This window comes from Capra hircus, chromosome 18 (assembly GCF_001704415.2).
Source record: "Capra hircus breed San Clemente chromosome 18, ASM170441v1, whole genome shotgun sequence".
In the NCBI taxonomy this organism is placed as follows: Eukaryota; Metazoa; Chordata; class Mammalia; order Artiodactyla; family Bovidae; genus Capra; species Capra hircus.
The window spans coordinates 8,557,335-8,581,588 of NC_030825.1; positions in this window are offsets into that span (position 1 = coordinate 8,557,335).

A 24,254-nucleotide genomic window follows, 5' to 3' on the forward strand; every position below is an offset into this window, starting at 1 on the left:
GGCATGCAGGCATTCCTGACTACCTAAGGCACTTGTATCTCAGCTGTGAAATATCAAGGCCTGGAAGCTGGTGGGAGGTATTCCATGGGAGGTCTGTGAACTGACGGGAAGCAAAGGACTTCAAAAAAGGAAACTTTCTTGCTTGCTGGAAAGAACCACAGACATAGAGGAAGGAGAAATTAATCAGCTGCCCTTGATGAGTAGCAAAATGATGACCAGGAAAGAAATGAGTTAAAATTCCTCCATCCATGTCATGGGAAAGGGGCATCTTTTCACTCTCAACTCACCAACAGCCAGGGCTAAGTAAATGCAAGGCGCTATAACGTCCTTGAGCACTCAGTGACAACACCATCTCATGAGGGAGGTGACATGAGGCTCAGTGATGGTGGGTTGGCTTGACCCAAGTCACAGAGTCAGTAAGTCACAAAAGTGAAGTCAAACCCCAGCTTCTAGCATCAGATCACTCTTCTTTCCACAACTCAGGTAATTCCAGCAATGTGGATTCTCCAGAGCTCCTTCCTGAGTCCTCATGAGAAAGTAGGTTTCTTCCTAAACCTGCAGTCCCTGGTCACAAAAAGCCCCTTTCCTTAAGGTGATCATAGCTTCCTGGAAGAATGGCCTTGTCTCTGCCTTTTCGAGAACTCAGCATCTTAAATTTATCTCTTTGCCAGTGATTGTTGAGGTCAAAAGGGTGAAATAGGGGAATGAATGATGAGGGGAACAATTCAAAGGAAAAATAGCAAACTAGTTTTTAACATGTGGGGAACAAAAAGCAAAGTAAAAAGCAAATGGCAAACAGGGGGAAATATTTGCAATCCATATCACAATAAAGTTAACAGCTCAGGTATATTTAAAGTTTCTATAAACAGAGAAAGAAAACCCAACAATGCTATAGAAAAAAGGACAAGAGACACAGGAGTTCATTTTCACCCTAAAGACTGGCATATTTTTAAAAATAATCATATCAAATGTTGGAGGGATCATGTACGTGCTACTGGTAAATGTATACTTTGGCAATTTGACAACACCTAGTAATGTTAAAAAAAAAAACAAAACACTCAAACCTTGTCAGCCATTAATCCCGCTTTTCTTAGGTATGTACTTCAAAGCAATGCTCACACACATAGATAAGAAGAAATTAGCAAACATGCTAATGATTTGTGAGAGCAAAATTAGTAAATATATAAATAGATAAGAGAAAAGCAGCTAAGTGTTCATGAGGAAAGAAAGAGACAAATTATGTTATATTCAAAGAATGAAAAATTCAACACCTAAAATGGAAGAACTTGATTTGTAAGTATGTTGAATTTTAAAAGCAAATTTCAGAAAGATAAGCACTGTGTAATGTACCACTAATGCATTTCAATATCAGGTATTATCTGCTGATACACACTCATGTAATATATGTATGAAACTGTAGAAGTGAAGCATACTCCCCAAGATACTAGTTTTCTCTGGTGGGGGGGAAGGAGGCATCAACAATATCTGTCACATTTTATGTAATAATTATAAAAATAAAAATATGAAACACAAAGTCAAAATATTAAATTTTATTTCTAATTAATGGATGGCAGTAATTGTTATATTACTTTTATAATTAACTCATTTATATTAAACATGCTAAGTGCCAATAAATTTAGTTTTACACTCTTGTTGCAAGTGTAAGAAACTGTAGTCAACCAGATTAGATAAAAATAGAATATTTTCACTCACAGAGTCCCAGGACAGTTTGAAAGGCTGAGCCCTGGGAAGGACAAATTTGCAGGAGATTTTAGAAGCAAACTTGAACCAAGGAACAGAAGCGCCCCCAGGATTCCCTCACCCACTCTGGCCTCTGTCTTCACATACCACCACCACGATCACTGCAGCTGCTCCTTGCCCTGCCGCTGCCAGCAGCAGTGAGCATTTATGTCACTCCTGCTGAGTGCACGCCAGTGGCCCAAGCACTTCACGTTTACTAACTGACTGAATCCTCAGCACAGCACCTTTCTACGGGTGAAGAAGCCGAGGCACAGAAAGGTGAAACGGCTTGCCTGTGTCACGCAGCCGGCAAAGAGTACAGTAAGGAACTGAACCTAGACTAGGGATACTTACTACTGATTACTGCAAACTGATTTCCACAACCTTGTAGAAATATAAGTTCTGAATATCTAAAATAATTTTTTTTTTCATCTCATACCTTCCACTAGTGGAGAAAAACAGATGCTCTTTCTGGCCCAAGGTTTAAAATCCAAGGGAAGGGCTGTGACTAGCCCATTTTGAGTCAGGTTCTGTTCCCAAACCAATCATCCATGGCTACTAGGGGGCAGTGGGAGGAGTATAAGAATCATGGGAGAAAATGGAAGTTTCTAGGGAACCTTAAAGTAGGAGCAGGAAAAGAAATTACCAGGAAAAAAAAGACTAAGTTTCTGAAGGCAATGGGGAAAGCAAGGATGAGGGGCTGAGCAGACAAGTAACAGCTGCCTACCACATCTTAGCATGGGATTAAATACGGTGTTCGTTGTTTCTTGTACTTTTCTGTTTTATCTAGAATGTGTATTATGAGCATATGTATTGTTTTATAACTTTACAAAATTAAGTTCTTTCAGTGGCTGCCCCTCCTCTGGATTCTTCTCTTTTTTTTTTTTTCCCCCTACCCTCAAAACAGATTCGGCATATTGTGTTGGTGGATGAATGGGGTCAATGTCTCCTACCCGGTCTCGGAATTCCTCCCAAAAAGCTGAAAATGCTCTTTGTAAATATTCCCATAGTGAAGAGATTAGGAAAGTTATTTAAAGGTCATGATTAAAAGTTGTTTTATATGATTAACTAAATGTTTTATTTTCTTTGTTTTAGAATCAGAACAGAAAGAAACTGTGTTGTAGACATAGACCTAGGTTTAAATCTTGGCTCTGACACAGGGAAATAAGTTTGAACATTTCTTAATCTTCTTTACCTCAAGTTCATCATTTTTAAAATGGGGTAAATAGTAAAAATCTCAAAGGATTGGGGGGTGGAGTGGTATCTACAAGGGAGAACATGAAATTGATAAGAATTTCTTCTAGGTGGTGTGAGAATTCATCAGTTGCCCAGAAGAGTATCAGTGGTCTTCTAGAAATTTGTCATGTAATTGGAGCTGTGTTTCTAAGCTATTTGTTTCTCTTTATTCTAAGGCAGGAGGTTAGTCCCCCTCAGATGTGTGCTTTGGCAGGGAACAGTGGCCCTGGAAAAGGAAAAGGCATCTTCACCATGCATTTTTGCTAGAAAATAAATATTTTTAATGGTATGTTTCTTCTAAAGAACATTCTCCTGGTTGTCTGAATCTAGGGCCCGAGGAAGAGGCTCCTGTTACCTTCTCAGCTAGGATTCAACCCAAAGACATTAATAATAAGCTATCTTGATCTCCAATTTCTTTCTGCCACATCAAAGAGGCAGAGACCAGATGATAGAAAGTTGCCTCTCTCAAGAGAGTATTCAGGAAGAGCTTATTAGGTGCTGGGCTCCAGTATGAATTATTCATATCTATGGTGGCCAGGGAGGAAAGAGAGAAGAGGATCCCTAGGGTGCAAACAGATCCCAAGCTAGGAGGGTCCTTTAACAGTGAGGAAGGCCAGATGAGAACCTGAGTTGAATGTCTGGCTTATCTGATGGCACATTCATCTTTCAGACAGAGGGAGCAAGTTCATTTCAAATACTTAACAGAAGTTCAAGATTGGACCTAATTCCCAAACTAAGTTTCAGAGCAATCACTCTGATGTTGTGTGGAGGGCCAATGAAAGTGAAGGGAGATGGGATTTAGAAGGTGATGAGGTCATGGAGGTGATGGGAGCCTGACCTTGGAGACTGCAGGTAAGGATGGAGAGAAGTGAACCAACTCGAGAGACATCTAGGAGGCTGAATTTGTAGGGCTCGGGGGTCATTCGGATGTATGGAGAGAGGAAGAGGAACGTGTCAACAGTTACACGGGGGAAACAAGAGTAGCAAGGGGAGGAATGAAGACTATCACACCTGAGCTGCTCGGTCCTCTCTGAAGGAAACCTTCCTGGCAGTGTCCAGAATGTAACAAATAAGTGCTCTGTGAATTTTTGTTGAATGAATAAGGAAATAATATCCAATCATTTTAATAATAATAATAGCTAATATTTATAAAGGACTTTACCTTAGGTTGTTACTGTGCACACTGGCTTATATTCATCACTTCCTTCTGATTTTTATCTCTTTATTAATGAGAAGTAAGGTAAATTCTCTAACATCACACAGCTAGTGAGAGATGAAACCAGGATGTGACCCATCATTCCATTTATTTCAGTCCCACACTAAGCCCATTGCTATATCATGTTTTGTCTCAAATATGTATTCGGTCAGTCAGTCAATTCAGTCGCTCAGTCGTGTCTGACTCTTTGTGACCCCATGGACTGCATGCAGCACCCCAGGCCTCCCTGTCCATCACCAACTCCTGGAGCTTGCTCAAACTCACGTCCATTGAGTCAGTGACAGCCATCTCACCCTCTGTCGTCCCCTTCTCCTCCTGCCTTCAGTCTTGCCCAGCATCAGGGTCTTTTCCAATGAGTCAGTTCTTCGCATCAGGTGGACAAAGTATTGCAGTTTCAGCTTCAGTATCAGTCCTTCCAATGAATATTCAGGACTGATTTCCTTTAGGAGGGACTGGTTGGATCTCCTTGCAGTCCAAAGAACTCTCAAGAGTCTTTTCCAACACCACAATTCAAAAGCATCAATTCTTTGGCTCTCAGCTTTACGGGCCAACTCTCACATCCATACATGACCACTGGAAAAACCATAGCTTTGACTAGGCAGACCTTTGTTGGCAAAGTGATGTCTCTGCTTTTTAATATGCTGTCTAGTTTGGTCATAGCTTTTCTTCCAAGGAGCAAGTGTCTTTTAATTTCATGGCTGCAGTCACCATCTGCAGTAATTTTGGAGCCCAAGAAAATAAAGTCTCTCACTATTTCCACTGTTTCCCCATCTATTTCCCATGAAGTGATGGGACCGGATGCCATGATCTTCATTTTCTGAATATTGAGTTTTAAGCCAACTTTTTCACTCTCCTCTTTCATTTTCATTCAACAGACATTTATTAAGCACTTCTTATGTGCCAAGTATATACTAGATACTGGGGATAAACTGGTTGACTACATTGACCCGACCTCCTTCATGAATCTTAAAGTGGAAGAAATGAAATAAATAGGCAAGGAATTGCTAAACACATTCATAACCAGTTGTTTCCGCAGTCGATACTCTCTTAGAGCAACAGCAAGCAGTGGAGGTGGCGGTGGTGGTGTAGTCGCTAAGTCGTGTCTGCCTCTTTGCGACCCCATGGCCTGTATGTACTCCACCAGGCTCTTCGGACCATGGGATTCTCCAGGCAAGAATACAGGAGTGGGTTGCCATTTCCTTCTCCAGGGGATCCTCCCGCCCCAGGAATCAACCCGAGTCTTCTGCATTGCAGGCAGATTCTTTACCAACTGAGCTACAAAGGAAGCCCAAGCAGTGGAGGGTGTCAGAAAAGGCATCGCTTAAGTGGTGACGCTTACGATAAGATGTGAAAGTTAAGAAGCTTGTGAGGCAAAGCACCAGGAGGAAAAGTCATGTTTTAAAAAAAATTAAATCCTGTATGAAAAACAACAAAATGGTGCACGTTTCTAAGGCAACTTTAAATTTCCCAAGCGTTTCTGCGTGCATTCTTATTTCACCTCACTGAGACAAGCCTCTGGAAAGTGTTCTGCTTTGGAGTTCTTTCCACAAATGTGTCCAGTTACTTGTTCACGTTCCCCGTCCCCATTCTGTTACACTGGTTAATAAGTGCAGGTCATCAGCAGGGCTGGCATAAAAGTCAGCCACCTCCAAGAAAATGAAAATCCTCCAATTAGCTTAAGAACCAGGGAAGAGTGATGCCTGGAGCCAGGATGAGGAGTATCAAAGAAATCAGAGGAAAAGGTTGCCAGTGATCATCCAAAAAGCAACTAGTCGCTCTTTAGGGAAAGCCCAACTTGGCCTGCTTACTGAGCCTTGAAACTTTGAGCAAACAAATTCAGAGTCCGCAGCAGACACAAACAGATCAACAAAGAGGGGCTCATTAAACACAGAGTCTGGATGCGGCCTCTCCCCACTCTGAAGGAGCCTGGCGACACCGGTGAGCCACCAGGGGGAGGGACACTCAGGAGGTCTGGGACACAGCATCTCCCTGAGGAGAGCTGCCCAAACCTCCCTTCTTATTCTTTCCCCATTCCATGCCCAAATCTCTCATCCTTCTCATCCTTCACCCCACACTGGACCACCAGAACGGCTTCACTAAGAAGACTCAGAGACGATCAGTGTGTGAGATGTGATGAGATGAGATTAGTGCATGAACTGCCACTATTACCAGGGCAGGGATTGCTAATCCATCACGGCATCCTTTTCTCTGAGTTTGCAGGCAACTTCAGAATCCCTCTCAACACAAATCTAGAGGCAGCTACTATTATGCTCCAAGAATTCAGCCACAGTAAGAAGTCTGTACGGCATTGCCTGCATTCTAAACTGTTTTAACATCACCAGCTCTAAGGCTGAATAACCATGTGGCTCTCTATATGGGTTAATGCATCTGAGATTGTCCAGTATGGTGAGCTGACTACACACCACAGTGCTGTGAATTCTCTACAGATTCTTTACTAACTCACCTCCATGCAACTCCAGGAGGTGGGAGATATTAGCCCCCTTTTACAAATGAGGGAAGCAAAGCTCAAAGAAGTTAAGTGACTAACGAAGACACCAAAATGGTAAGCGACTGAGCCAGAATACAAACCTAGATTTTGACTTAGGGCACTTTTGAGTACACCACATCAATGGCTAATTTTTTTGAGGGAATGACACGGGCATGTCAGACTGAAAATTTCTTCAGGTTCTACCAAACATGAACCAAATTCCAGCCCTCCATGCGAAATAGTCTCATTTCAAACCTCATAGCAACAGTGAGCTCCTCAAGAGCTAGTGAAGTGGCAATTTTGGCTCCTAAGAAGGAAAGGCACTTTCAAAAATCTCCAAGCTAATGAGCTGGGATTTGATCTCAGGCCTTCCAAGACCAAATTAGGTCTTAATACTGAAGTATAGCTGAGTATAACCTTCCATGCCTTTATTCAAACTGCAGTACAGAGGGTTCCTGGCTGCCCATTACATACTAACTCCTATGCTGGGCGGTGGGGCAACAATGACAAACAGCATCCCACATATTCATGGAGCTTACACACTAATAGAGGATGTAGACATAAACAGGGAAATAGAAAAGCACTTATTAATGGTTGTTGGCTCTCAAGACCCCAAGAGAAGGAAGAAGTGGACAGCTCTATTTTGGATGTGGGTTGGGGATGGGGAGGTCAGCTGATTCTTCAGACAAGCCTGAAAGGACAGGTGGGTTAAGCATCTCATGAGATTCCTTGGCTGCTGAGGTTCATGGGACTTAATGAGACAATATTGCTGCAGGAGGTTGTTGAAAAGAGAGGATGCATCAGGAAAGAGACAGAGACATTCCTGGTTGCCAGTCTGGCCGGGAATTTGCACTGGAACCTGGGACATGAGGTGGTGGTTGTTGACCCATCCATTTCTCACATCACACTCAGGTGATTCTTGGGCAAGGGAAAGAGCCCCTCCAAGGTAACTATGGCGGAGCACAGGTCTGCTCACCCAGTCTTGGCTTCCATTCTGTCCTGGGTGCATTAGGTAAATAAATTCGCTGCCAGATTTGTTCAGGACATCAGACAGATGATGTCATCAGAGGCAACAGGTAAACTGAAAATAGGTAGGGACTCACAGAACTTACAGATTGATTGAAACAGTAGCGTTTTTACTGGAGTCCATGGATTATTAAAGCCCTAAGAAACACCCTCCCAGGAAAAAAACAACAACAAAATTAATTTTAGAAAAACTTTGTTCTCTACCCCAAGATGGGAGGGTTACATAGAAGCCCTCTGCAGGTCTCCCTTCTTCAGAGCTGGCTAGGCCTCACAACTAGGTTTCATCATGTTCTGTTTTACAACTAGAAAGCAAGTATTGGAGGATACAGGTGGTCACTGGCTCAAGTAAATCTGACAGATGAGACTGGTAAGAAACCCCAAATGTCAACCTTTTCTGGTCTCCTCAGTGGATACGCCCCAGGTTTACTTGAACAGTCTCACTTTTTAACAATGTAAATTACTATACAAAATGTATAGCTATCTCTAATTTTTCAATGTGCACTTTGAACATGTTGATATAGGCAGCATGGGACTTTCCATAGAGCGTGCACACCTAGAAAATGAGACAGGAGATATGAAATGGCTGGTTTCAGGCACTGAAGAACAATCGTCCCAAGACTTTAAACCTTGTGAGGGACAAGAAATAAGTGAGGTAAGCACTACCATTACCACCAGTGAGGAACTGAGATGCTCATGCCCACAGCCTGTGAGGAAACAAATCCTTCCAACAACCACAAAGTGAACCTGGAAGTGAATCTTCCCCTAGTCGAGCCTTCAGATGAGATCACAGCTCTGGCAACAGCTGACATAGGGAACCCAGCTAAGCTGTGATCGGATTCCTGACCTGCAAAAACTGTGAGATAATTAATGTTTGTTCTTTTAGTTACTAAATGTGGGGGTAATTTGTTATGCAGCAATAGATAGCTAAGATTTAAAAAGTTACTTAACATTAAGTAACTTTCCCAAAGCCACAACAGTGTAAGTAAACTGACTAATATAAAGTAACAACCAATATGAATTAAACCCTCAGAAACAGGTAATGATTGTGACATGGATGAGGAAGAGGATAACAATGGCTGATTAAAATAAATAAGCCAGCAAATGCTGTACCAAAACTGTGGCCAAAAGGGTTTTCTGGATGAATTTTCCAAAATGCATCCTTCTTCTTAAGAAAAATGAAGAAAATCAAAGTCTGCTTTCTCCAGCTTCATCTGGATGCAAAGAAGTTCAGCACAAAGAAGCACATACCTACTCCTTCCAAACAGGGTGGAACTGCCTCACCGTGTCCATATCTCACCAGAGAAGGTCCTGGTGTTGTCATGAAGTAAATATGCACAGCAGAGGGGATCCAAACTCCAGGCACTGGGCTTTTTAAAAGCTTATATTTATATATTTGATGTGCAACCTAATTAGACCAGAGCATCTTTAATTAAGTGTGTCAGCCCCAGTGGAAGCCACAGAGTTCAATGTTAATAAAGCTGATAAAGGTTTTTGTTTCCCAGACTTCTTTTATTTAATGCCTCGACCATGTTAAGCCAATCTGTAACATATGGGCAGTTTCTCCCACTATGGATTTATCATTTGGGTGTTTCTTTCTGTGAATTAACACAATCAAACTCCTGCCAGTGTTAATTATTTTTCTCCAAGAAGCAAGTCCCAGAATTCAGCAACAACCAGCTGCGATTCACTGCCGGCACCGCGGTGGAAACAATGGATGCGTGCTGCCTGCCACCATCCCAGGCAGGTGGGGACAGGCTTCTGTGCTGCAGGGCTGACCTCGGCTCTCAGTGCTTCCAGACACAGGCGACATTCTTGGCACTTGCCAGTCTCATCAACCCTCTAGGAGCACCAATCTTGTGGTTTGCAATTAGCTGCCCTTGTAGAACCCTTGCTGGTCACTGGGCAACTGGCTGCCCAGCGGACCCTCTCAGGCGGTGTGCTGCACATACCGTCTGCCTGGACTCCTCTGTCACGTCTTGCTAACAGAACAAAACTGCCCAAGATGAAAGCCCTGACCTGTGTGCCTTTCCAGTGCTCTTCCCTGCAGCTGGCATGCTTTTCCCCACATGGGCCCATAACTAGTAATCATTCATCCTCCAGGTCTTGGCTTAAACGTCACTCCTCTCTGTCCACCCCATTTAACAGAGTTCTCGGCCACAAAGAAATCGTCTCTCAACCTCCTACTGCATTCACAGCCCTTAGCATAGGATCACAGTTACCTGCTTCTTCATTTGTTTACTTCCTTATCATGTGCCCCTGCATAGAATATCAGCTCCTCAAGAAGAGGCCATGCAGCCTTATTCTCGTGGGAGATTCAGTAGGTGCTTAGCCAACAGGGATGGTTGTGTGCCTCTCTACCCAAGTCCTAGTCTGCATAAGAAATACTACAGGTTCCAAATAACTTCCAAGATTTTTTTTTTTTTAATTGGAAGAGTCACCCAGCTGCCCAAACCAGAATGAAAGAAAGGTCAATAATAAGACAGACTATGTAGCCATATTTGGCTAAATGGCGACGAGGATCAGAATGCAGAAACAGCAGACGTAGATTTGATTCTGGCTGTGTGACCTCGAGCAAGTCAGTTATCCTCTTTGAATTTTTGTTTCCATATGTAAAGAATGAACACAACCCTCACCAAAGAAATGTGAAAGAGTAATTGGAAAGTGTAACCGTTCAAGAAATGTTCTTCAAATCTGAATTGGGGGAATATCAATCTCAAAAGAGAAAAGTGTGCTGTCCTTGAAGATATCCAGGTTAAATAGTAAATAAACACCCAGTTGAATTATTAAATTTGTGGTGCAAGTCTACACGGTTTTACGAAACACAAAGAATCTGCAGACTTCTTCTTAACACTGCTGAAGTTACTTCACCAGTTTCAGGTGACGTTGCACAAAGAAAGTTCCTAGTTTCTGAATATCAACTTAGAAAAGAAAAAGTCTAGACTTCCTTCAAATTTACCTTCCTATCTTTTTTACTCATCCAGCATTGCTAGACTTCTCCCCTCAAGGCAGTCATTTCCACGTCTGTAAGTCTTACCAAATCTGATTAAAGCAAACCCTGTATTCCCTTAAAACAGATGCCTGGAAATATGGAGAAGAACTAGAGGAAACGCACAGAGGGGATTCTAAGGACCGTGGGTGTCTGATCAGGGCTTGCTAACTTTGTTAATGATGATGTTCTTTAGCTCATGGGCAGGGTGACAACACTGAAACCTTTGAAACAGTAACTAGCGTGATCAGATGCACACTGTAGCCAATGTTTTCTGAACTCATCAGAACCAGGAAACATTCATCTCAGTTTACTGTCTCAGGAACAGAAGTCCCAAATATTAGAGGTCATAATGGTTTTCACCTACGCTGAGAAAAGAGGGACAATGAGGTGCACAATGGTAAGGGTTTAATCTCTGTCTGATAAAGTTAAACTGCTACTCAGAAACACGCCCTCCCTGAGCAAAATCGTTAATAAGAACACTCACACATCCATCTGAACACATGACAGGTAAACCTCTTTATAACAGGCTCAGACACCAGCTCTGCAGGTTTTACAAGTAATACCATGATCCTTCCAGAGGCTGCCAGTTTCCAAATTAAGCCTGATTAACAACCAGCAGACAGCATCTAATATCCAGCCTAAACCCATAATGAGGCTGACCCCATTACATGTACCCTAAACTGGAAAGAAGAACCAAATGCCCTGAAAGCAGACAAACTTGGAGTGGATAAGAATGATTGAACATGTTCTCATTTCTGTATTAGATTCCAGATACAAGGAAAATCGATCTTATGACCCTTTACTCTCCTAATAGCTTCCTCAGATTCCTTCTACTTTACCCTCAGTTTTGAAAAATTTAGACTCAAGAGAAGTGACCTCTGCTCATCTCTGTGTACATGTCAAAAGCTCGGCAGTGCTTCGTGGTGGCAGTGAGTCACCGAAGAATTTTAGAAATGTATATTTTGTTGTTGTTTAGTTGCTGAGTCGTGTCTGGCTCTTTGTGACCTCAGGACTGTACCCTGCCAGGCTCCTCTGTTCACAGGATTTCTTAGGCGAGAATCCTGGGGTGGGTAGCCACTCCCTTCTCAGGGCAGGGACACTCCTGACCCAGGAATTGAACCCATGCCTCCTGCATTGGGAGATGGATTCTTCACAGCTAAACCACCAGGGAAGCCAGATTTCAAATGCATCTACTAATAAAAAGTATTTAGTTAACCTTTTTAAGGTTTTATTCTCCTTTAACCGGCAAGCTTAATCTGAAATTAATGCATTGGTTTATGGAGATATTTAAGCTACTTTCTATCATCTTACTTTGTTTTCTAATTCCTAATTCTAATTTCTAATTCTAAGTAATTTCTTTGCTTCTTTTTTCTCCTTTCCTAGCTTCTAGTTGAATGACCACATATTATTCAACACCCTTATCCCCAGTGATTTGCAGTTACACATTCTATTCCAATTCTTTCAGAGGGTTATCCTTAAAAAAATTTTAATGGAAAACTTTAATCAGTGAGTTCCAGGTGAGGACAGTTAAACAAAAGCAAAAATAACACACAATAAAGGAATTTAAAAGGAAAATAGAAAAGACAACTCATGAAGGCAGGGAGAAGAGTAAGAAAAAAAGCAGAATGTTGATAACTGGACAATGGATGGATGCGTAATAACTGTGAACAATCAGACTACTCTCAACTCTAGGTACCTGTGAAGAAACATCCTGATTTACACAGCAGAATGGTCAAAAGGTTAGGTAGCAGACACCACCAGTCACAGCAGGAACTAACGCCAAGAGAGGGAAGGAGATAAACTAGGCAGAATTGGGTGAAAGATAATAGAGAAGCAATCAGATACTTAGATCCACTCCCCGACTCTATGCCGCTGAGTGACTGCTCCCCTCTCTCTCCAGGAGACTAAATGTTTATTCCTGGCAGAGAGTAAAAGAGTCTGCCTGGACTAGGAGGTTGCCTGGGTCTCATTAAGAGAGGAGAGGAGCAAATGGACAGAAGCGCGCCAAAAGCAGACACTCCCCAACCCCTTCCTCCACTGAGTTCTGGCTCCCAAAAAACCAGCAGCCAGACCTTTACCCATTCAATCAGATCAAGACTCCTCTCAGGGATACCTGACCAACCCAGGGGGAAAAACATACAGATACTAATATCGAGAGTTTACTCAGATCACTCGGATTACTCAGAGTCCACTCAGGCCACTCCACAGTGAAACTGAAAGGAGACAAGCTTTACACATGCTTAGTTTCCAATCAGCTTTTCAGACCCATCGCTTCTTAATCAAGGATTTACTTGGATTATCTGAGGAAAAATGCAAACAAAAAGAGAAAAATGCAACTTCAAGAAGTTTAAGACTATACAGAGAAAGAAAACATTGTCAAAATCATCATTATACCCAGATAAGCAAGAGAAGATAGAGTAACCCTGAAGCAAAGACGCGAGTTCTGCAGAGGAAACGCGCTTTACAAAGGGAACATTCAAACGGTAAAAGAAAAACTCTTGGATAGCTTGGTAGCAGAAATGGGGCAGGGGGGTGGGGGTGGGTAGGCGCAATAGAAGGACTGGAAGATACAGTATAGGAAATCTCTCAGAAAGAAACAACAAGAAAAATGGAATATAGTGGAGAAAAATGAAGAAAATTGGAGGACCAGTTCATGAGGTCCAATGTCCAAACAGAACTTCCAGAAAGACATCAGAGATGACAATAGGCTGAGAAAAACTGCTGCTTGTGGCAATGTGCAATTACTCAAGGTCCCATACTGAGACTCTGGGGAGAGGGATGGGGGTTACAAAAAGGGATCTGGTTAGTCAAAAGCACTAAGGTAGCTCGGCACACCAACCCGAAGCCTTAGTAACCGAAGGTACCTCAGGGGCCTGATTCCCACTGAAAGCAAAACAGGCACAAGGTTAGGGATACATAGGGACTGGGAGGGCAGCTGCACCCGTGAGCTGGAAGAGAGGGATGTCAGGTGAGGCTGTGGATGGAAATGTTCTCAGAAACCGCTTGATCCAGCTGAGAAAGGTTTGGGAATGGCTTTCTGAAGACTATCAGTGGAATCAGAAAACCACATTTTCCCAACTGTTTATGCCCTATAAAACCAATAAAAATGGACACTGAGGGAATCAGGAAACACTACCGCATGCCCCCTCCCAGCCACGAATGAGCTGTGTGACCATGGAGACTTAAGTCTTCTCTCTGAGCCTTTGCTTACTCGTGGAGTTAATGAAGCATGTGGAATAAATGAAATAATAGTTTTATTACAACAGCATCTAATGAGCACCTAATCAGGTCCAAGACATGCATACACACACATATAACTACTTTCACATAATGTATATTTCATACAATAACTCCATGAAGTATGAATGTGTCCTTATTATCAGAAGGATTAATTATCTTTCTCTAGGTTGCAAACCTACAAGCGGTTGTTAGTGGGACTCAAAGCAAGGGCATCCAAAGACCTTCAAACCATGCAAGATTATCATGAGGACCAGAAAAAAATAAAAATTTAAAGTCATCTGTACAAAACCCTGATCCATTCTAAATACTCAGGAATATTATTACTTTTTTAAATTATGGAAAAATAAACAGAGCTATTATATCACAATTTTATATAACGTGGGCTGTTTTTCTTCCTTCTAGCATCTTCCATTCTGCATTCTGGCAATATTTATCTAATGCTCCAAGTTGAAATAGAAAGATCCATCCACTTGTCAAATGTACTTGTAATTATTTTTCTATTATTCCATATGCTGTGCTCTCGTAAAATCATCTTCAATACATCTTTTCCCAGCATCTTTGTCCTGGTTTATCTTCTCCTCACACCCTGTCTGCTCTGAGCCTTATAATGAAACCAAAGGTTAAATGTTTGTAGACTCATTCAACACCCACAACATTAAAACAATTGGATGGGAAATAATCTCCATCTCAACATGCTGGGGAGACGTGCTAGACAACCATTAGAGTTAATGGGAATTACAACCAAAATCAAGGTGACGGCTTGCTCCCAAGGGCAAAAAGGCAAAAAGAAGAACTGGGGAAGTTTAAATTGGGAAAAACTCAGAAGCTACATAAAGGACTCTAGGAATCGAGTTCTAGACTTTGTGAAAATCATGTATCTTTGAGATCTAGTCTCTAGACTTGGACTGAGACAAAAGTGGGACTCGCTCTTCCATTTATTAGCTGTGTAACCTTGAGAAGGTGATTAACTTCCATTAAACCTCAGTTTTCATCTTTAGAAGGAGTGCAACAGAAGTTTATAACTTATTACAACTAAGCTGGTTGTGATGGGAGGCTAAATGATATTATACATACAGAATGCATTGTTCAGTTCAGTTCAGTCACTCAGCCATGTCCAACTCTTTGTGACCCCATAAACCGCAGCACGCCAGGCCTCCCTGTCCATCACCAACTCCCGGAGTCCACCCAAACCCATGTCCATCGAGTTGGTGATGCCATCCAACCATCTCATCCTCTGTCGTCCCCTTCTCCTGCCTTCAATCTTTCCCAGCATCAGGGTCTTTTCAAATGAGTCAGCTCTTTGCATCAGGTGGCCAAAGTACTGGAGTTTTAGCTTCAGCATCAGTCCTTGAACACTTAGGACTGGTCTCCTTTAGGATGGACTGGTTGGATCTTCTTTCAGTCCAAGGGACTCTCAAGAGTCTTCTCCAACACCACAGTTCAAAAGCATCAATTCTTCAATGCTCAGCCTTCTTCACAGTCCAACTCTCACATCCATACATGACCACTGGAAAAACCATAGCCTTGACTAGACGGACCTTTGTCGGCAAAGTAATGTCTTTGCTTTTTAATATGCTGTCTAGGTTGATCATAACTTTCCTTCCGAGGAATAAGCATCTTTTAATTTCACTGCTGCAATCACAATCTGCAGTGATTTTGGAGCCCAGAAAAATAAAGCCAGCCACTGTTTCCACTGTTTCCCCAATGGGGAATGCACTGTACAAAGTAAATATTCTATAAGTGATCTAGGGCTGTCGTCATTATTATTTCATTAGCATCATCATCACAATTAACAACATTATCACTTTTGCAGAACAGAGAATGTCTTAGATACTTTTTTCCTCAAGTCAAATAGTTTCCAAGAGCAAACTGCTGGAAGTGCAATAGCACCCACCTAGATCAGACCCCGCAAGTAGTCACAGAGTAAGTATTCCATCCTCTTACACACAGTCTCAATTCATCTCCCCAAATGCTCAGAAACATAGACATCATTCCCATTTCACAGTTGGTAGAAACACAGGCTCAGAGAAGGTGAGCTGTGTTAAGAAAGACATTATTTATCTAATCTACTAAACAAGAGTCAGGGTCAAGATTTTCACAAACTGTTATCCAAGCTGGATCAACGGCCACATATTCCCGTCTTCCTGGCACTTTCGCATTCGTCCCTGCACCATCACCATAATCCACACATTCAATCACAGTGTAGATGATAAATTTGGGTCATGACCCTACAAATGTGGATTTTACACCCAGTCAGTTCAGAAGGCATTTGTCCCTTGGGCTTTTACATGGGATACTGAGGGCCCTTAACAGGCATCAGCCAATCATCATTTGAGACCTCCAGCTGGATCAACATTTCCTGAGTAGCACCAAAGACGTTCCTCTGAATCACAAATTCAGCATCAACATTTCTTTGTGGTCCAAAGAAAAACCACAGGGAAGAAAAAAGGGATCTCTTTTAAAAGATGCCCCCTCCATCACAGCAGGAAAATGTAAGATATTCTAGGATTAAGAGCACCCAGATATATCTGAAAATGGGAAGGTGACTTTGCAAATGAGGTATGGAGAAGCAGGAAAAGTCACAGGTATCTGCAGCACAGAAATGTGCTCTGACCTCAGATTCTACTTATTAGGCAGGGTCCCTAGGAAGCTTCACTCTAATTCTGTTTAAATATCCCCTTTCTATGCTTCCTTAGAACAAAACACTCAAGACTTGAGGGTAGACCCTCCCTGCCCTTCTAGAATGCCATGGACAGGTGTTCCCTTGGTCCCTTCGTGGCTCTCCCATGTGGGTTCCTCTTTAGGGGAGAATTCCTCAGCTCTGGGACGCCAGCTGTAAGAGGGAGACAGATAGTAAAGCCCTGCAGTTTGAAACAGGAAGAATAAGAATGTCCAAACAACGGCAAGAGCACAACGTAGCAGCCCCAGGGCCGTGGATAGACCGAATGACAGACACCATTTGGACAGGGGGCTAGACACTTGCAGTCCAGAGGCTTTCCTCTCTCCTCTGCCACCAGCCACCCTCTCTCACCACCATTCTTCGTGGATGGGTTGCCTTTGGTTTGAAACATCACCCAAGATACACAGCAGTTCACTGGGATTGAATCTGGGTAAACAGTTACAAATGAAGAGCCAAATTACGTCCAAAATGAGATCTTGGACCCTTGGGGATGAGACATTCTCTTGCCACATCAGTTTTGAGCCTTCGATCTCAACTCCATGTCTTGAGAAAATTCCCATTCACACATTAACTCATTTCATCCTCTGCATAACACTCTAGTGCGGATATTACCATTTCCAGTGCATGGGTGAGGAATCTGAGACAGACAAGAGTTAAACGAAAGAGCTCAAGGCCAGACATCGCTTAAACAGCTGAGCTGAGCTTCAAAACCAGGTCTCCTAATTTCATATCCAAGGCTTTTTGCACTACATCACTGCATCCCCACCACCACCCATCCCATATTTTACCGCCAAGATATGTCCTGTTCTGATACTAGGACAAGTCCTCATTTTCACATCATGATGGGATTCACTTTGCTTTATCTCGGTTTCTGTTGCTTCCTGGTTCCTATTCCCAGAAACATTCAACCTAAAAATGAAGGCGACCTCTCCTTAAATTCTCTAGTGGGAGAAAAAAAAAAAAAATGGTTTTCTGTTCCTTTCCTGGATTCACTGATAAGAGTGGAGACACGGCACCGCCTCGGATCTTGGCAGCTATTGTCCTCTGTATGTTTTATTCCTTCACATACACCTTAATTTGCCTGGGAAAGAAACAGATATCTGATATGACAAGTGTATGGTTTTTTTTTTTTCCTGGAGATCTGACTGTTCATTTTTTCCTTGGAAGGGCCAGAGTGTCTTTCAAAAGTTTCAGCCCTGGGTTTTTGAGAAACTTATCCGTGTGGCATGTCTGTCACTATTCACAGTCTTCAAGTGAGTCTTGGCAATTTTCACATAATGGCATTTGTTGACAGGTTGTTAGTGCTGACAGTGAATATGTTTGAAAAACTGTCAAGCTGGTGAAAAAAAATTAAAGAGAGAGCCTCCTTACATTTGAAACAGCATGTTAAACTGTAAATGCGTCCTCAAAATGCAGAGACCTCCACTTCTCATCAAGTTACATGCTCAACAGTGACAGCCCGAGAAGGTAGAATCCCTAAAAATTAATGTCATCTTGTCACTTCAAAGGTCGTGTGGCACATTACCACTAAAACTATTTATCTGCATAAAATTGAGTTTGCCTTTAATGCTCCATAACAGGTGAAGGGAGAGAGGAGGATCGGCAGATGCAGTCAGGGTGAAGTGAGGTGCTTAATTGGGCAGGCGGAACTGCCCAGGGAATTGGCAGGGAGCCCTGAGATGTGGCGTGGTAACTCTAGTCACTTGGGCCACTATCATGGGAGATCTTTAATCAACAGACTTTTAAGGAATGAGTTAACCGATGAGCAGTGACTGAGGCAATGAAAGGACAGAGTGGCAGTTACCCATCAGCTTGACAAGAGAAAACCCACCATGTCCTAAAGGTTTCCTTTTACTGCACGAATCAGAAGTCCCAGAGAGAGGCCAAGAGCCAAGGACCTGGCATTTTCCCATGGCCATTAAGATGCGCTAATGACCAGAGCTGACTGTGAGATGCTCATCAGGGTCATTACGTGCACAGCCCTCGCCTAGACACCTTGCAAAACGTGAGGCGTGTAAGAGTGTGTGCTCGCTCTGGAAGCCTGCATCCTGGCCAGGAACCCAAAGCAAGCACCTGAACCAAGAAATCGCAATGACAGAATAATGAAACTTGCTAAAAGAAAAGAAGAGAAGAGATGGTATAGATGCCAAGGTGCCTTCTCTTGGTTTGTTCAACTCCTGCTTGCTGAGCTCCACTCACCTACAGATTTATTCCTGACCTTCTGCAGAAACAATCCTGGCATCGAGGCTCATCGGCTCTTAAGACATGAAATTCATGGTGTTTAGCTTGCTCTTTGGGTATGACTATGCTGCGGCCCTCACATTTTTAGGTACACCTAAAAATCAGCTGCTTCTCATTTAATAGTCCTATGTCCACAGGTGGACATTAAGCTCTATGCAATTCAATTTCCACATATGGACAGATGAACTAAGGATATCTGTATTGCTGAACTTCCTTGAAGATCAAATGTGAAATGACATTTGCATAAGCATCATGCCAGGTCTGGTACATACCAGGTGCTTGATTAAAGACACAGGTCTTCATATGGGAAGGAAACAGAGGAGATCAAGGTGAGAGAAGTTGCCACCAACTTAGATTAGGGCTTCAAATGACTTTCTTTTCTTTGAAGATAATCCATCTCCTTTTTAAGAACAAGACCTCTCTCTTAGCCATTAGTATAGTTTATAGCAGGATCCATGAATAAACTTGTGCCCAAGAACACAGTTTAAACCCCCTTTTATTCTCTGAGTTCAGAATACAAGCATTTCCATCAGGGCCTCCCTCCCTCCAGGGGCTTAGATCTAAACAGGATCCAGGACTTTGCAAACTCGGCAAGATGTAGCGTTCAATCAACCAAGAGCTCTGAGGGGCTGGCAGGGCATCACGCCTGAGGGCCAGGGCTGCCGTCTCCTTCCTGTGCAGGGAAGAGTCGCTGTGTAGGAGAGTCAAGTCTGATTTTACACTGCTGTCTGTGAGATGACCCAGGAGGGTGGCATACAGCTGACAGTGGAGGGCTCTAGAGCTGGGGCTTGCCTTCATGGCGAGAGGCTCTGGATGGAGCAGAGGCTGCAAAACAAGAGAATGAAAGCGACCCCCCCTGGAGACAGCTAACAAATGATACGGAGAAATAACAGCTTCGGTTTCAGACACTTTCTGTTAACTATAAAAATACAGGGACTTCCCTGGCGGTCCAGTGGTTAAGACTTCGCCTTCCAAATGCAGGGGGCGTGGGTTTTATCCCTGGTCGGGGATCTAAGATCTCACACACTTCATGGCTGAAAAACCGAAACACTGAACAGAAGCAATGTTATAACAAATTCAATAAAGGCTTTTAAAATGGTCCACATTTAAACAGATCTAAAACAACAATACACAGAAAAGTGCAAAAATCATAAATGTGTCTCAAAGAATTTTTACTAACTGCCTGGCTTTCTGTAACCAGATCAAGAACTGACTAAGAACATGCAAAATGTGGCGGGTCCCTGGACCGTTCCCCCTCGTCACCAGTCACTTACTCCTCAAAGGTGATCACTCTCCTGATTTCTACCACATAGGTTAGGTTTGCTTGCCTTGAATTTTACATAAATGGGATCATACCTTATATACTCCTTTATTTCTGGTTGCTTTCATCAATGTTATTCTTCTGAGATTCATCCAAATACTTGTCTGCAGCAATAGTTCATTTTTCTCATTGCTGGATCTACCATTGACAGTTTTTTGAGTTATTTGGGGGTTTTGACTAATGTGAATTGTGCTTCTGTGAAAGTTATGACCAATCTAAACAGCATATTAAAAAGCAGAGACATTACTTTGCCAACAAAGGTCTGTCTAGTCAAGGCTATGGTTTTTCCAGCGGTCATGTATGGATGTGAGAGTTGGACAATAAAGAAAGCTGAGTGCCAAAGAATCGATGCTTTTGAACTGTGATGTTGGAGAAGACTCTTGAAAGCCCCTTGGACTGCAAGGAGATCCAACCAATCCATCCTAAAGGAGATCAGTCCTGGGTGTTCTTTGGAAGGACTGATGCTGAAGCTGAAACTCCAATACTTTGGCCACCAGATGGGAAGAGCTGACTCATTTGAAAAGAAAGATTGAGGGCAGGAGGAGAAGGGGACGACAGAGGATGAGGTGGTTGGATGGCATCACCGACTCGATGGACATGGGTTTGGGTGGACTCCAGGAATTGGTGATGGACACGAAGGCCTGGCGTGCTGCAGTTCATGGGGTCGCAAAGAGTCAGACATGACTGAGCGACTGAACTGAGCCGCACTAAACTGATCCTTCATTGTGCGTGAGCTTTGGGTCTCATGGGTATGTGCTTCGGTCAGGTGCATACCTGAGGTAGAATTACTGGTTATAGGCTCTGTTTTGTTCCACCCTAGCACGTACTGTGGCAAAGTCTTCCAAAGTGGTGTACCGACTTACATTCTCATCAGCCATGCATGAGCATTCCAGTTGCTCCATATCCTCCCCAGCAGCTGGTGTTGTCAGGCAAAACATTGATCATTACTGTGGGTACAAATAACTGTTTTCAAGCTGGTTTTGGAAAAGGCAGAGGAACGAGATCAAATTGCCAACATCTGCTGGATCATGGCAAAAGCAAGAGAGTTCCAGAAAAACATCTATTTCTGCTTTATTGACTATGCCAAAGCCTTTGACTGTGTGGATCACCACAAACTGTGGAAAATTCTGAAAGAGATGAGAATACCAGACCACTTGAACTGCCTCTTGAGAAACCTATATGCAGGTCAGGAAGCAACAGTTAGAACTGGACATGGAACAACAGACTGGTTCCAAATAGGAAAAGGAGTACGTCAAGGCTGTATATTGTCACCCTGCTTATTTAACTTATATGCAGAGTACATCATGAGAAACGCTGGGCTGGAAGAAGCACAAGCTGGAATCAAGATTGCCGGGAGAAATATCAATAACCTCAGATATGCAGATGACACCACCCTGATGGCAGAAAGTGAAGAGGAGCTGAAAAGCCTCTTGATGAAAATGAAAGAGGAGAGTGAAAATGTTGGCTTAAAGCTCAACATTCAGAAAACGAAGATCATGGCATCTGGTCCCATCACTTCATGGGAAATAGATGGGGAAACAGTGGAAACAGTGTCAGACTTTATTTTGGGGGGCTCCAAAATCACTGCAGATGGTGACTGCAGCCATGAAATTAAAAGATGCTTACTCCTTGGAAGGAAAGTTATGACCAAGCTAGATAGTATATTCAAAAGCAGAGACGTTACTTTGCCGACTAAGGTCCATCTAGTCAGGGCTATGGTTTTTCCAGTGGTCATGTATAGATGTGAGAGTTGGACTGTGAAGAAGGCTGAGCACCAAAGAATTGATGCTTTTGAACTGTGGTGTTGGAGAAGACTCTTGAGAGTCCCTTGGACTGCAAGGAGATCCAATCAGTCCATTCTGAAGGAGATCAACCCTGGGATTTCTTTGGAAGGAATGATGCTAAAGCTGAAGCTCCAGTACTTTGGCCACCTCATGCGAAGGGCTGACTCATTGGAAAAGACTTTGATGCTGGGAGGGATTGGGGGCAGGAGGAGAAGGGGATGACAGAGGATGAGATGGGTGGATGGCATCACGGACTCGATGGACGTGAGTCTGAGTGAACTCCGGGAGTTGGTGATGGACAGGGAGGCCTGGTGTGCTGCGATTCATGGGGTCGCAAAGAGTCGGACACGACTAAGCGACTGAACTGAACTGAACTGAGGTTTTATCATATACCAAGCCTAGTGTTTAAAAAGTACACTTATCTTATATGTATGAATATTTAGAAAAAATTATCTCTATCCTTCTGATTAGGAAACTGATACTCAAGGATACAATTACAACTCTGCTTGACTTCAAAGCTTGTATTGTTTCCATATTATGCTATTCTCAATGGATTCTTACTGATTTGAAAGGGTTTTAGTTCCCCCAAGGATTTCACAACTCTCAGTTACAACAATGTATGTCAGCCTGTTTGGGCTGTTATAATAAACTGTTATTGACTGGACGCTCAGATAGTATAAGAAAGTGACAGTTGCTCTGTCGTGTCTGACTCTTTGCAACCCCATGGACTGTAGCCTGCCAGGTTCCTCTGTCCATTGGATTTTCTGGCAGGAGTACTGGAATGGGTAGCCATTCCCTTCTCCAGGGATCTTCCCAACCTAGGGATCGAACCCAGGTCTCCCACATTGCAGGCAGATTCTTTACTGTCTGAGCCACCAGGGAAGCCCAGATGCTCAGATAACAGATATTTATTTCTCACAGTTCTGAGGCTTGGAAGTCCAAGAGAGGTTAGAGAGCCAACATATGAATGTTAAGAAAACACAGACATTCAGTCCACAGCATAATGTAAATGACTTAGTCACAAACTATTCCTTCAGTTCAGTTCAGTTCAGTCACTCTGTTATGTCCAACTCTGCAACCCCATGAATCGCAGCACGCCAGGCCTCCCTGTCCATCACCAACTCCCGGAGTTCACTCAGACTCACGTCCATTGAATCGGTGATGCCATCCAGCCATCTCATCCTCTGTCGTCCCCTTCTCCTCCTGCCCCCAATCCTTCCCAGCATCAGGGTCTTTTCCAATGAGTCAACTCTTCGCATGAGGTGGCCAAAGTACTGGAGTTTCAGCTTCAGCATCAGTCCTTTCAAAGAACACCCAGGACTGATCTGCTTTAGGATGGACTGGTTGGATCTCCTTGCAGTCCAAGGAACTCTCAAGAGTCTTCTCCAACACCACAGTTCAAAAGCATCAATTCTTTGGTGCTCAGCCTTCTTCACAGTCCAACTCTCCCATCCACACATGACCACTGAAAAAACCATAGCCTTGACTAGATGGACCTTTGTTGGCAAAGTAACGTCTCTGCTTTTGAATATGCTGTTTAGATTGGTCACAACTTTTCTTCCAAGGAGTAAGCATCTTTTAATTTCATGGCTGCAGTCACCATCTGCAGCGATTTTGGAGCCCCCCAAAATAAAGTCTGACGCTGTTTCCACTGTTTCTCCATCTATTTCCCATGAAGTGATGGGACCAGATGCCATGATCTTCGTTTTCTGAATGTTGAGCTTTAAGCCAACATTTTCACTCTCCTCTTTCACTTTCATCAAGAGGCTCTTTAGTTCCTCTTCACTTTCTGCCATCAGGGTGGTGTCATCTGCATATCTGAGGTTATTGATATTTCTCCCGGCAATCTTGATTCCAGCTTGTGCTTCTTCCAGCCCAGCGTTTCTCATGATGTACTCTGCATATAAGTTAAATAAGCAGGGTGACAATATACAGCCTTGACGTACTCCTTTTCCTATTTGGAACCAGTCTGTTGTTCCATGTCCAGTTCTAACTGTTGCTTCCTGACCTGCATATAGGTTTCTCAAGAGACAGGTTAGGTGGTCTGGTATTCCCATCTCTTTCAGAATTCCTTATAAGAAGACAATTTGAAAACAAAGAGACTAAAAAGGGGGAAATTACCAGGAAAAAATGGTCTACAATGAGAAAATGAACCTTTCTACACTGTTGGTGGGAATGTAAATTGGTACAACCACTATGGAAAACAATATGGAGGTTGCTTAAAGTAAAAATAGAGCTACCATATGATCCAGCAATCCCATTCCTGGGCATATACCCAGAAAAGATGAAAACT